The following is a 12,243-nucleotide window of genomic DNA, read 5'->3' as shown; positions in this document are numbered from 1 at the left end:
TATTTTCATGTGTATTTATCAATAGTAGTTAGAGGCATGTCCCATCTATCTATAATCAGTATAGTAGAGGCTTTATAGATGTCAGTCAGAGTTAGTGATGTAATTTCAGTAATTTTCTTAGTTTTAATCAAATTGTAAACTTTATCGATAATGTACTTATTCAGATTATGCCATGATTATATTTGCGCACAATAAAACTTGTTATTTATTTTATTATAATTTAGTTTCTTAATAGTATGCCAGTTCATGGGTTAGGTTGGGATAACTTGTGGTTCCAAGTACCGTGTGATGGCTGGGGGTAGTCTCATGTCGTTACAAACTTGGTATCAGAGCATAGACTTCAAGAAGTTTTCTAGGGTTTCTATGAAGCCTTGTCTAGTAAAGTCTTGTAAAATGGTACGAAGTAGTTTGTACTTTTTTCGAGAGGCAACAAGGAATTTAGAAAATATTTTCCTTCTTTTAAGTCTCATATCGTTCTATAGAAAGGTTCTCTGATAAATTTATGAATATCCTCATCTTGCTCTATGCATGCTAACTCTTCCTTAGTTTTAAGGAGACAGAAATAGTGAAGCTTAAGTCCTTACAAACAGTGTTTCCTCAGCCAGTCCCAATCGTAGATATTATGCCAGTCATACCTCTGTTCTTTTTTCTCTTAGCCTTTGTTTGGCCTAACAGATAGTTATGGGATTGTATGTTGGCTCAAAAAGTATCCCATCAGTGGCCTTATGTCCTAAATTTTTAAATATTTCATTCTTATTCATGAAAATCCTACATTGAGCTAAAGTTAGATATGCTCTCAGATCCCCCTCCAAAATCTTATGATAGCATATGATCTTGAGTTAGAATAATGAACCTAGAAATTTAATAGTAGTAGAGTTGGGATATCGTTATCCAAATTGAGCTGATTATGTATTTATGGGGATTATTGTACCAAATGAAAATCAGTAGACTTGAACAATGCATGTAAGAATTTAAGTTTTTTTATTTGAAATTAAGTATGATGGTGTGAATATGAGTTAGGAGATGCGATATTAGTAGTCTATAAAGAAACAAAAGTAGATGATATGTTTAGTGAGGCAAATATGTGTCAAAAAGAGTGTAAGTATCTGGTGATATTGGGTATGTTGGTATAATGAAACTCTTGAAGATTCTAAGTAAGTAAGTGTTTAAGTTATTATATGATGACTATTGGGGCTATCGAAAGTCAAGAGTTGTATCCCAGGAGATAGTATTAACAGCAGGTTTTATACTTTCAGGATGAGGTTATCATTCATGTGTATTATTATACCCCCAGACTCTAGAGTAAAGTGATTGCAGTTCAGTTTAGAGTTTAGTAAAGTGTTTACAGACTTAAGATGATAGCCTTAGTATAAGGGGAAGATAATAGAACAAGTGACCAAGTAAGGCTTTCAGATTCTAGTAGTAGTGCCAGTATGTGTAAAAATGCAGTAAGGGAGGATGATTACCAACCTATTTTTATCTCAGTGCAAATTTTTTTAGCCATCATGAAATCTACTTATGTCTTACATGTCAGCTTCATCATTACAACTCATATTTATGGACTTTATAGAGAATCATGTAATCTCCTAGTCTCTAGCATGAGGAGTTCCAGTTCACTCAGTAGTACGAATCAAGTTCCATAAAATTATGAACTCCAAACTAAGGTCATGCAGCTCATGACTTATACAGCTCATGACTTATGTACTCATGCTTTACATATGTTCAGTTCCAATACTCCTGCCATACTTTTAATGATCAGTAAGATTTAGATTTATGTCATATATGTCCTCAGTTCAGACCTATCTAATGAATTCATTTCATTGATTCTTTATTCCTCATGCATCAGTTGAGTATCAAAGTTATTCTTTCATGTTTTAGGTCCTCATGTTCCAACTTTCAGTAACCTTTCCTTATGTCATGATTAGTTAAAATTCTATTCGTGTTTTCTTGGGCTAGTGCATGAAAGTTTTAAGGATAGAGTTTTAGAGAAAATGAGAAAGATAATTTTGTGGTGGTTTACCTACAAGTTCATATATGGTTATGAAGATAGGCTTGAATGTCATGTTGGTGTACAAGTGGAATGTATAGTTGAGTATAAGCTTTCAGTATAATTTAGTCTGTAAAGCCAGTAATTCAGTCTAGCAATCAGACAGACAAGTTCCTATGGCTTTTCATCTTTCCATCTAGTCATACTATTCAAAATTCTGATGAATATGGCTATTCCGAGAGGTAATTCATTCGTATCCATGTAATTTGTAAATTCAGATTAATTCATGCATCGTGCATCAGTTCCAAATTGTACATATTTAGTCATGATTCAGTCCATAAGTTTCCCATGCATTATCTCAGTCTTTCCTTAGTATTTCAACCAAGTTAGTACCATTCGGGGGACAAAGTATCCCAAGGGGAAGATGTATTGTAATACCTCGAGTATTCATATCCTAAACCTTTCATTTTTCTTCATGTAATAGGATCCAACTTGAAGTAATGGTTACTCATCAATTGACTATCTTGTTTCTATCTCGTTCTTATAATTATTCTAATGTCATTGCATATATTCAAGAAATTAGTTCAGTTCATGATATTCAGTTTATGTATCATGTTTTAGAATCAGTAATGCAATCATTTTCTAAGTCATGCATGTTTATAATATAAATTTATTTACCTTCGTACAGTACTCTCATTATAACAAGTCTCATTCGAGGATGAATGTTCCCAAGGGGGAGATAATTTAATACCCCACATTTTTGGGCTAGTCTTTGAACCATTATTCCTACGTGTATAAACTATGATATACATGATTCCCATGAAAACATGAGTTTCAAGATCTTTTTCCTGATGTTTGATTTGCTTTTGAGGTGAAAAATGTTCATAAGAATCACTAAGAACAAAGTTGAGCATAGATCCTTTGGTTTGTCCAATGTTTGATATTCGATTCTATATGGGTCTATTTTAAATGTGTATAACTTTTTATATTCATAGAACTTTGCAGCTTAAGACACACCAAATTGTAGATAATTGAATTAGCTTTCCAACTATACCAATTTTCCTTAATCCGATACCCGTGCAAAAAGTTATGGCATTTTCCATGTGAGGCAGTAAGCCGATGCGATTGGGACGCAACGCTTCGGTCATCAATGTGATTATCCATATGACGCGTCGGCCACCACGTTAAGGAACTATTTCACATGCTATTTCAGTTTCTAATGGGTCTAGGGGCACTTTGGTCACTTTCCCTCATCCAAATCCTCCCATAATGATTAATTTCATCCCCTAAAAGCATTATATACATGATTTGTCTCTTTTTTTCTCTAAGAAAATCCTATCCCCCTCAAGAACACCAAGAACTTCATCAAATTTTCTTCAAGAAAAGCAAGAACTCAAGTTTTCTAAATCAAGAATGCTTTCAAGATTGTGTTTCTCCATCAAGATTAAAGCTTTAAGGTGTATGGGAGTTCATCCATTGGTCGTCTTTCACCCATGGAGCCCAAAACCCTTTTATTTCAACTAAATAATGAATTTTTTTTATCATTATGTTATTTCACATATTCAAGAAAGATTGATTACATGTTTTCATGTTGATTTTAATTAATTTCAGCCCATGTGTGATTCCATGAAAGATTTTGAATTTCTCATGGCATGAATTTGAGTTTACCATGCTTTATTCAATTAAATTCCATGATAGATCCTAAATTCATGATGTTTAGAAATATTTCCATGTTTTAAATTCAAACTTTCCATATGTATGATGAAATTTCCATATCATGTTTAATCAATTTCAAGATGAATCCCCAAGTTATGAATTTTTCCATGCGACTCTATTGTTCCCTCGTATTTAAGATATTCTTACATTCAAGCTATGATCTTTACAGGTTTTGATGAAACACCCATATCCTATTTCAAGCAAATTTTATGTGAATTCCTAAATTCACGATTTTAGCTATGTAATCATGCTATTCTCCCATGTTTAAGATATTCACATGTCCAAGTTTATGATCCCCATGTCTTTGGTGAATTGGCCCATTATAAAGTATTAATCTCCATGTGTTTGATCAAATGCCCAAGTGATGGGTTTCTGTAAATTAGGATTGCTTATTATGGTCTCAAATGCGCTCATGTGTTCTTATTGTTATTACTATCGAGTCCTGAGGGTTATGAATATTCAAATGCGCTCATGTGTTCTTATTGTTATTGCTATCGAGTCCTGAGGGTTATGAATACCCAAATTTAGCTGTTACCTAGTTTTCCCATATCTACAGAATGATTTTAGTTATACTATTGGAAATATCATTCAGTTAGTAATATGGTCAGTTGTGAGTCAGATTAAGTTAGCTCAGTCCTGTTTCAGTCCCAGTATCAGTTTAATCATTAATAATTACCTTAGAATTCGTATGCACTATTATTTTCAGAATACCATGATATGAGCTTATCAGTTATCAGTTAACAGTGCATGCACCAGTTAGTATTCTAGTGTATTCAGTTGGGAGTTAGATTCAGCACTGAGCTAACCCAGGGATGGGGGCATTCCTTCCAGCAGAGGGTTTGACCTTTAGTAGCAATCCCTAGTTACAGAACTATGTAGCCAATCGTAGATTTGAGATGTTTTCCTGCCAATTTAGGGTTGACACATATCTCATGAGTTTCCTGCTAGTATAGGGTTAATCCTTAGTCCTTTGGGACACCAATTTAGTGGATCCACATAGCCAGTGTTAGTAACCGTGGCACGGTAATGACATCCTTCCAACTGCGGTTATAGGTTGTATTCCGATTAGCTCAAATTGGGGCATGTCGGTTAGATGATACCTCTTATAGTCTCAGTTATAGTCTTAGTTACAGTCTCAGTTACAATCTCAACCACAATCTCAGTTAAGGCCTCAGTTACAATCTCAGTTACAGTCTCAATTCAGTATTCTACTCAGAACTCAGTTCAGTTTCAGGTTTGCTTGACCATAGCATACAATTATCAGTTATTCAGTTATCAGTATTTCAATACTTTAGTTTACAGATTATTTTAAAATTATGTTATATGGTTGGTCTTGCAGTCTCAGATAATACAAGTTTCACGTATTCATGCTTAGTTATCTTATGTTGCTCAATCAGTCCTTACCTCATATGGATAGTACTCTATAGTTTCAATCCAGTTATTTAGACTAAGTACAATCAGTATTACATAACCAGTATTCCGCTATTAGTCATTCATTTAATCAAATAAGTTAGTATGTTTATACATTCGTGCTTAGTGTGATTGTAAATTCAGATCCTCAATTTATGTCAGTCTCCATCACGTAGTTGATGACTCCATATTCATACAGTATCCATGTTCTACCATATCCCAACTTTAGTTTCACTTATATCATTAAATAGTTTTACAGAAACTAAGTGTTGAGATTCGCTATCTTATCAGAGTACGTTTGTCACTCATTGTTTAAGATGTTTTTAGCTTTCAGTTTATTCCAGCCTATTGTTGAGTCTACTTCCACTTAGCATACATGTTTTAAGATTATGTATGAAATCAGTTTTACTTATTACATTCACCCATGCATACTTAGTACATTCCAGAAGTACTGATCCACATATATGTCTTTGTGGGTACTTTGTTTCATAATGTAGGTACTATTTGTAGCCTGCACATCACGATCAGATAGTTGCAGATTCCAGCAGCAGGTGATGAGTTCTCCTTCTTTGGGAACTCCAGACGGTTTTAATTTATGTCTAGTTCATTTATTTTCTTATTATTTGATTAGTGGTAGTTGGAGGCATGTCCCAGCTATCTATAGTTAGTATAGTAGAGGCTTCATAAATGTCAGTCAGAGTCAGTCATGTAATTTTAGTTCTTTTATCAGTTTTAATCAGATTGTAAACTTTATCATTATTGTACTTATTCAGATTATGCCATGATTATATTTGCGCACAACAGAACTTGTTATTTATTTTATTATAATTCAGTTGATAAACAGTATGCCAGTTCATGGGTTAGATTAGGATCACTTATGGTTCCAAGCACTGTGTGACCAATAGGGGGTAGTCTCGGGTTGTTACAGGAATAATAGTCGATGGATCACCCATGCACTTTCTCAACATCAAAATCTAAAACATCGAATAAATGGTGCTTAAACTAGGAGGAAACTCTAACTCATACGCAACCTTACCAACACTCTTCAAAACCAATTACGGGCCAATATACCGAGGACTGAGCTTCCCCTTTTTCTCGAACCGCATTACTCCCTTCATGGGAGATACATTGAAGACCGCCCAATCGCTAACCTTAAACTCTAACTCCCTACACTTCACATCTGCATAGGACTTTAGGCAACTTTGGGTAGCTTTAAGTCTATCCCGAATCACCTTCACTTTCTCCATCACTTGGTCAACCAAATATGGGCCAAACATCTCTGCCTCACCAACCTTGAACCACCCAATAGGAGACCTATATCTCCTACCATACAATGCCTTAAACAGAGCTATCCTAGTACTAGAGTGGTGGTTGTTATTATATGCAAACTCTATAGGAGGAAAATGATCAACCCAACTACAACCATAGTCAATCACATAAGCTTGAAGCATATCTTCCAATATCTGAATAGTCTTTTCTTCTGGCCCATCTTACTGTGGGTGGAAAATAGTACTATGGAAAATACAATGAGAACTGAGTACCACAAATTTGACATGATAGAAATAGGTTCCCCATGCAACTTTATAATCTCTTGCAGGAACAACCTCGCATAATTCTCTGCTGAATAATTAGTCCTCACTAGCAAGAAGTGATCAGACTTATTCATCCTATCCACGATGATCCAAATCGAATCAAACTAATTCTGAGATTGAGGTAGACTGGTAATGAAATCTATATTAATTATCTCCTATTTACACAATGGCAGTTCAATCTCTTGAGTCAACCCACTAGGCCTCAAGTGGCCAACGTTTACTTGTTGATGCACCAAGCCTTTAACTATAAAACTGGCCATATCTCACTTCATGTTGTTCCACTAATAGATCTCCTTAAGATCATGATACACCTTCTTTAAATTGGGATGAATGACATAACGTGACTTATGACTTATGAGCCTCAGCCAAGATCCTCTCTCACAACCCATCTACATCGGGAACACATAATCTACCTTGGTACCTCAAGCTACCATCAACACCAATATCAAAACCTATATCATTTTGCTGTCTCATGCCCCCTTAATCTTCATCAAGATAGGATCCAGTACCTGCTTTTTCTTTATATCAGTAATAAGGGATGACTTCACCACCTCTTCTACAAACATACCACTAACCTCAGAGTCCAAGAGATGAACTCCAAGGTTATCTAAATGGTGAATATGTTTCACCAACTCCCGTTTATCCTCATCCACATGAGCTAGACTCCCCATAGATAACATTCTAAGAGCATCCGCAACCATATTAGCTTTATCTGGGTGATAGTAGAGACTCATGTCATAATCTTTCAATAACTTAAGCTACCTTCTCTACCTGAGATTCAACTTCTTCTGGGTGAACACATATTGCAGGCTCTTATGATCAAAAAAGATATTTACATGGACTCTATACAAATAGTAACACCAAATCTTCAATGCAAACTTTCCAACAACTCCAACTTGCATAGGCCACCACCCTGTCATGCTACATCAACACATAACCAAGTCCCGCATGGGATGTATCACAATAGACAACAAAACCATCGGTGCCTTCAGGTAGAATCAAAACTAGAGCTGAAGTCAACTTCTCTTTCAGCTTCTCAAAACTACCCTCACAAGCATTATACAACAAGAACTTCACCTTCTTCTGTGTCAACTTAGTCAGCGGGGTAGCTATAGTTGAGAAAATCTCCGCAAATCTCCTATACTAAATGGCTCAACCCAAGAAGCTCCGAATATCAGTTGGAGTCGTGGGCCTAGGTCACTTCTTAACCACTGCAACTTTTGGTAGATCAACCATGATACCTTCACTAGAAGTGACATAACCCAAAAAAGTAATAGCTTTCAGCCAGAACTCGCATTTTGAAAACTTAGAATACAAATACTGGTGTTTAAAAGTTTGCAATACGATATGGAGGTTATCCGGATGATCTACCTCACTATACACCAAAATATCATCTATAAACACTGTAATGAATAAATCAAGAATTTAATGAAAGACCCTATTCATCAAGTCTATGAATGTTGTCAGGGCATTAGTCAAACAAAAAGACATGACTATGAACTCATAATGAGCATACTAGGTTCGAAAGGTAGTCTTAGGGATATCAACTTTCCTAATCTTTAGTTGATAGTAACCGAACCTTAGATCAATCTTAGAGAAACACCTAGCACCCTAAAGTTGGTCATAAAAGTCATTAATTTGAGGAAGAGGATAGTTATTCTTTACTATAACTTTATTTAACTGATGGTAATCGATGTATATTATAAGAAAACTATCCTTTCACGCACGAAAAAAATAGGAGAACCCCATGGAGACATACTAAGATGGATAAAAACCTTGTCAAAGAGGTCGTTCAAATGCTACTTAAGCTCCTTTAACTCAGCCAGAACAATTCTATTAGGAGGGATAAAGATAGGATGAGTGTCCGGAGAAAGGTCAATCCCAAAATCAATATCTCTATCAGAAGGGATACCAAGAAGATCATTAGGAAAAACCTCAACAAATTCATCAACTATAGAAATGAATGTCAATGAAGTACCCTCTGAGTTCGAATCTTAACTCAGATCAAATGATAAGGATATCCCTTGGAAATTAGCTTACGTGCTCTAAGATGTGATATGAACCTTTTCATAGGAATGAAAGAACCCCCTTCCCACTCAATGACTGGCTCATTAGGGAATTTAAATATGACCTTATGAATTTGAAAATCTAAGGAGGTATAGTACAAATGCAACCAATCTATCTCCAGTATGACATTAAAATCAACCATGTCCAATTTTATTAGATCTACAAGAGTTTCTCTACCACCAATAGATACCACACAATCCCTATAGACTTTTCTAGCAACCACTGTATCACCCATGAGGGTAGAAATAGAAAAGGGGTAAGGGATACACTCGGGACCAAAACCAAAATGCATAGCCACATATGGGGTCACATAAGAAAGAGTAGACCCCGGATCAAGCAAGCAATACACGTCACGAGAAAAGAGACATAACATACTAGTGACAATATCAGGAGATGCCTCAGACTCCTTGTGGGTAGCAAGAGCATACAAGCAATTTTGACTAGTACTGGTACAAGAAGCATAAGTAGCACCCTTTGGTGCAGGAGCTGATGAAGTGTCAACGGGAATCTTATTTGCCCCTGAAGCAACCTTAGAAGGACAATCCCTCTATAAGTGACCAATATAACCATATTTGAAAAAATTATTCCTCTCTTCTTTACAAAATCCATGATGTAACTGCAAACAGAATCTACAAGGAGGATATGATCGAGCGGACTAAGTCCCACCAGCCTTAAATTAGGTGCCCTATGCCCTAAATCCACTATTATGCTAAGAACGAAATCATTCGATGATTTTGGATAAGGAGTGTTGACCGTAGAGTAGGAACCAGGACTCCCCTACTCCTTCTTAGACCATTTTCCACTATATCTACCACTCTGCTGTTGAACTCTACCCTGATAAAAAAATTTAAGCTTCTTGTTCTGCCTCTTCCCAATTTTAGCCTGCTTCTTTTTCTCTTTATCAACTTTCTGTATATATACAACCAATCTATATATTTCCATATCCTTGTTCAACAAGGTATCCTTAATCTCTAGAATCAAATCATGAGACAATCCATAAGAAAATTTTCTCATTCTATCCCTCATGCTAGGCACTAACTCAGAAGCATATCGGGATAACTGATGGAGTTTCAAGGAATAATCCTTGATCATTGTCACAACCCGAGACGGGGCCCTAGCCATAACAGGAATCCCAAACTATCAAGGCCCAGGAGACCCCTGTAACTCCCCAACCCACTAGCGATATTATTTACTCTAGGCCCAGGCCCTAACGGCTTTATAATGAGTCACTAGAGAGTAAGGCTTGCCTACTTATAAATCCAACATCAATCCTATGTTTTATCAATGTGGGGCTCCTAATACCCTAAGTTGGGGTGTTACATACAGCCCCTTTATGGACTCAGCATCCTCGCTGAGGTTTGCCCCACCGAATGGGATTTTCCAAGACTCTGGACTAAGGTATGCCCCACCTAACCAGGATTTGCCTACACTTAGTTTGAACTTTAACCCATATTATCAGGGCTCATACAGGAGCGGCTCTGATACAATTCTTATCACGACCCAAGTTGGGCCTTGGCCGCGATGGGCATACCAAACCATCAAGGCCCGAGAGACCCTTATAGCTCCCCAACCTACTAATTGTCTGCTTTGGGACAAGGCCCTCATAGATTTAAAATGCATCACTAGGGAGTAAGACTTGCCTACTTATAAACCCAGTATCCCTTCTATGTTTTGCTGATTTGGGACTCTTTATCCCCTAAGTTAGGGTATTACAATCGTCATCTTTACTTGCTTTAGATTAATAAACTCTTCCTCTTTCGCCTCCTTCAACTCTTGCAAAAATAAGCAGTATAAAAAAGAACTAGAGAAATCATCCCACAGTGCATATTCGGCATCATCTCCCTTACACTATTTCTATTTCTCACACCATTGGTATGTTATATCCTTTAGTTGATAGGCAACAAATTCGACATCCTCCATAATAGTAGCATGAATAATGCAAAAGATCTTCTTCATCTCATTAATAAAATCTTAAGGGTCTTCCTCAACCTTAACACCAATGAAAAAAAAAGGGTTCAACCTCATAAACTATCACACCCTTGTGGCCTCAAAAGATGGAGTAACAAAAGCTACATGCTCAGACTGAGAAGATACCAACTGATCTAACATATGAATGGACTGAAAAAATTATGTATTCAACACATCAGCTCGAGGAGCTCGAGAAGGACTAGACGGGACTGATGGAACTCCAATAAGGCAATCAGGAACTGAATCCTAGATTGGGTTCGTACCCCACAAGCAGGGAGTGTTCCATAAGCATTATCCTCAAGTGGGACAATGGAGTTTCTCTCAGCTTCGGATCGTCTGGGAGGCATAATCTAAGAAGCAAACAAATAGGATATAGATACTCAAGACCTTAGACTCTATGGCTTGAAATAGAACAAAAAAAAATAAAACATTCCTAAATGTCTTGTAGCTTCTCCCTTATAATTGTGGCGTGCTATTCACCGGTAAAAGAGACTCTACTTGGTATGACTTTGTTGGACACCCAATGAAACCAAACCTAGGCTTTGATACCACCTTTGTCAGGACCCGAACCAGGGCCTATCCATGGTGGGTATCTCAAGTCCTGTGTAGATTGGAGATCACCCCTGCACCTAACCAAACCAAACACACCACACCCCAAGGTTGGCTGAATTTCAAACATATAACAAGATAAGAGAATATCAATTAAAAGACATTAAAATAAGTCCATAACCAAAACTAAACAATACCAATATCAAGGCTAATACCAATACCAATAATACCTATACCAACATCGCTCATGCCTACAGTAGTTTGACAAAGCCTCTAATCAAAACTAAAGAATATCTAGTTGGGATATGACTCCGACCATAGCCAAAACCAAGACCAAATAGATAGTAAAGTCATAAAGAATTCCATAGAATCAAATGGAATCCTTAAAGTATGAAAGCTCACCACTTCATTCTATCTCAAAAGCTGTCCCCAGATTACCTAGTAACTGAACAAGAGGAGAAGTATGACTAATTACTCTGTATTGTGTGAGGATATAGTATTCGAAGATGGTTAGCAAGGAGAATGCTAGCATGTAACTCGAGGATAAAGATAATGAATGATATGATCAATAGTTTAAAAATATTCAAAAGCCAACACACATAGTCAAATGCATACATATTAATATATTTAACACATGTCGAGATAGGGAATAAGTTTTAACATGATTTTCAAAATGTTAGCCTAGATTTTGTAGCTTAACCATCATGTAATAGTATCCATTGGCTATATGGGCCCTATCTCTCATACCTCTGTTAGGCCCAGTGTGTGTAGATCTACAAACTGGAGAAAAAATCTCATATATATGCACATGGGGGACTCAAACCCTCCAAACTATGCCAAGGTGACTTAAGCACCCAATCATATAATGATTTATAGGGGATTCAAACCTCCTTAATCATGAAATAATAATAAGGGAGCTTGAAACTCCCTGGTCACTTTAACCTCGTGTCAGTA

Source organism: Capsicum annuum, chromosome 4 (genome assembly GCF_002878395.1).
Source record: "Capsicum annuum cultivar UCD-10X-F1 chromosome 4, UCD10Xv1.1, whole genome shotgun sequence".
Taxonomy (NCBI): domain Eukaryota; kingdom Viridiplantae; phylum Streptophyta; class Magnoliopsida; order Solanales; family Solanaceae; genus Capsicum; species Capsicum annuum.
The sequence above is the reverse complement of the archived record's forward strand: the minus strand, read 5'-3'. Positions refer to the sequence as shown.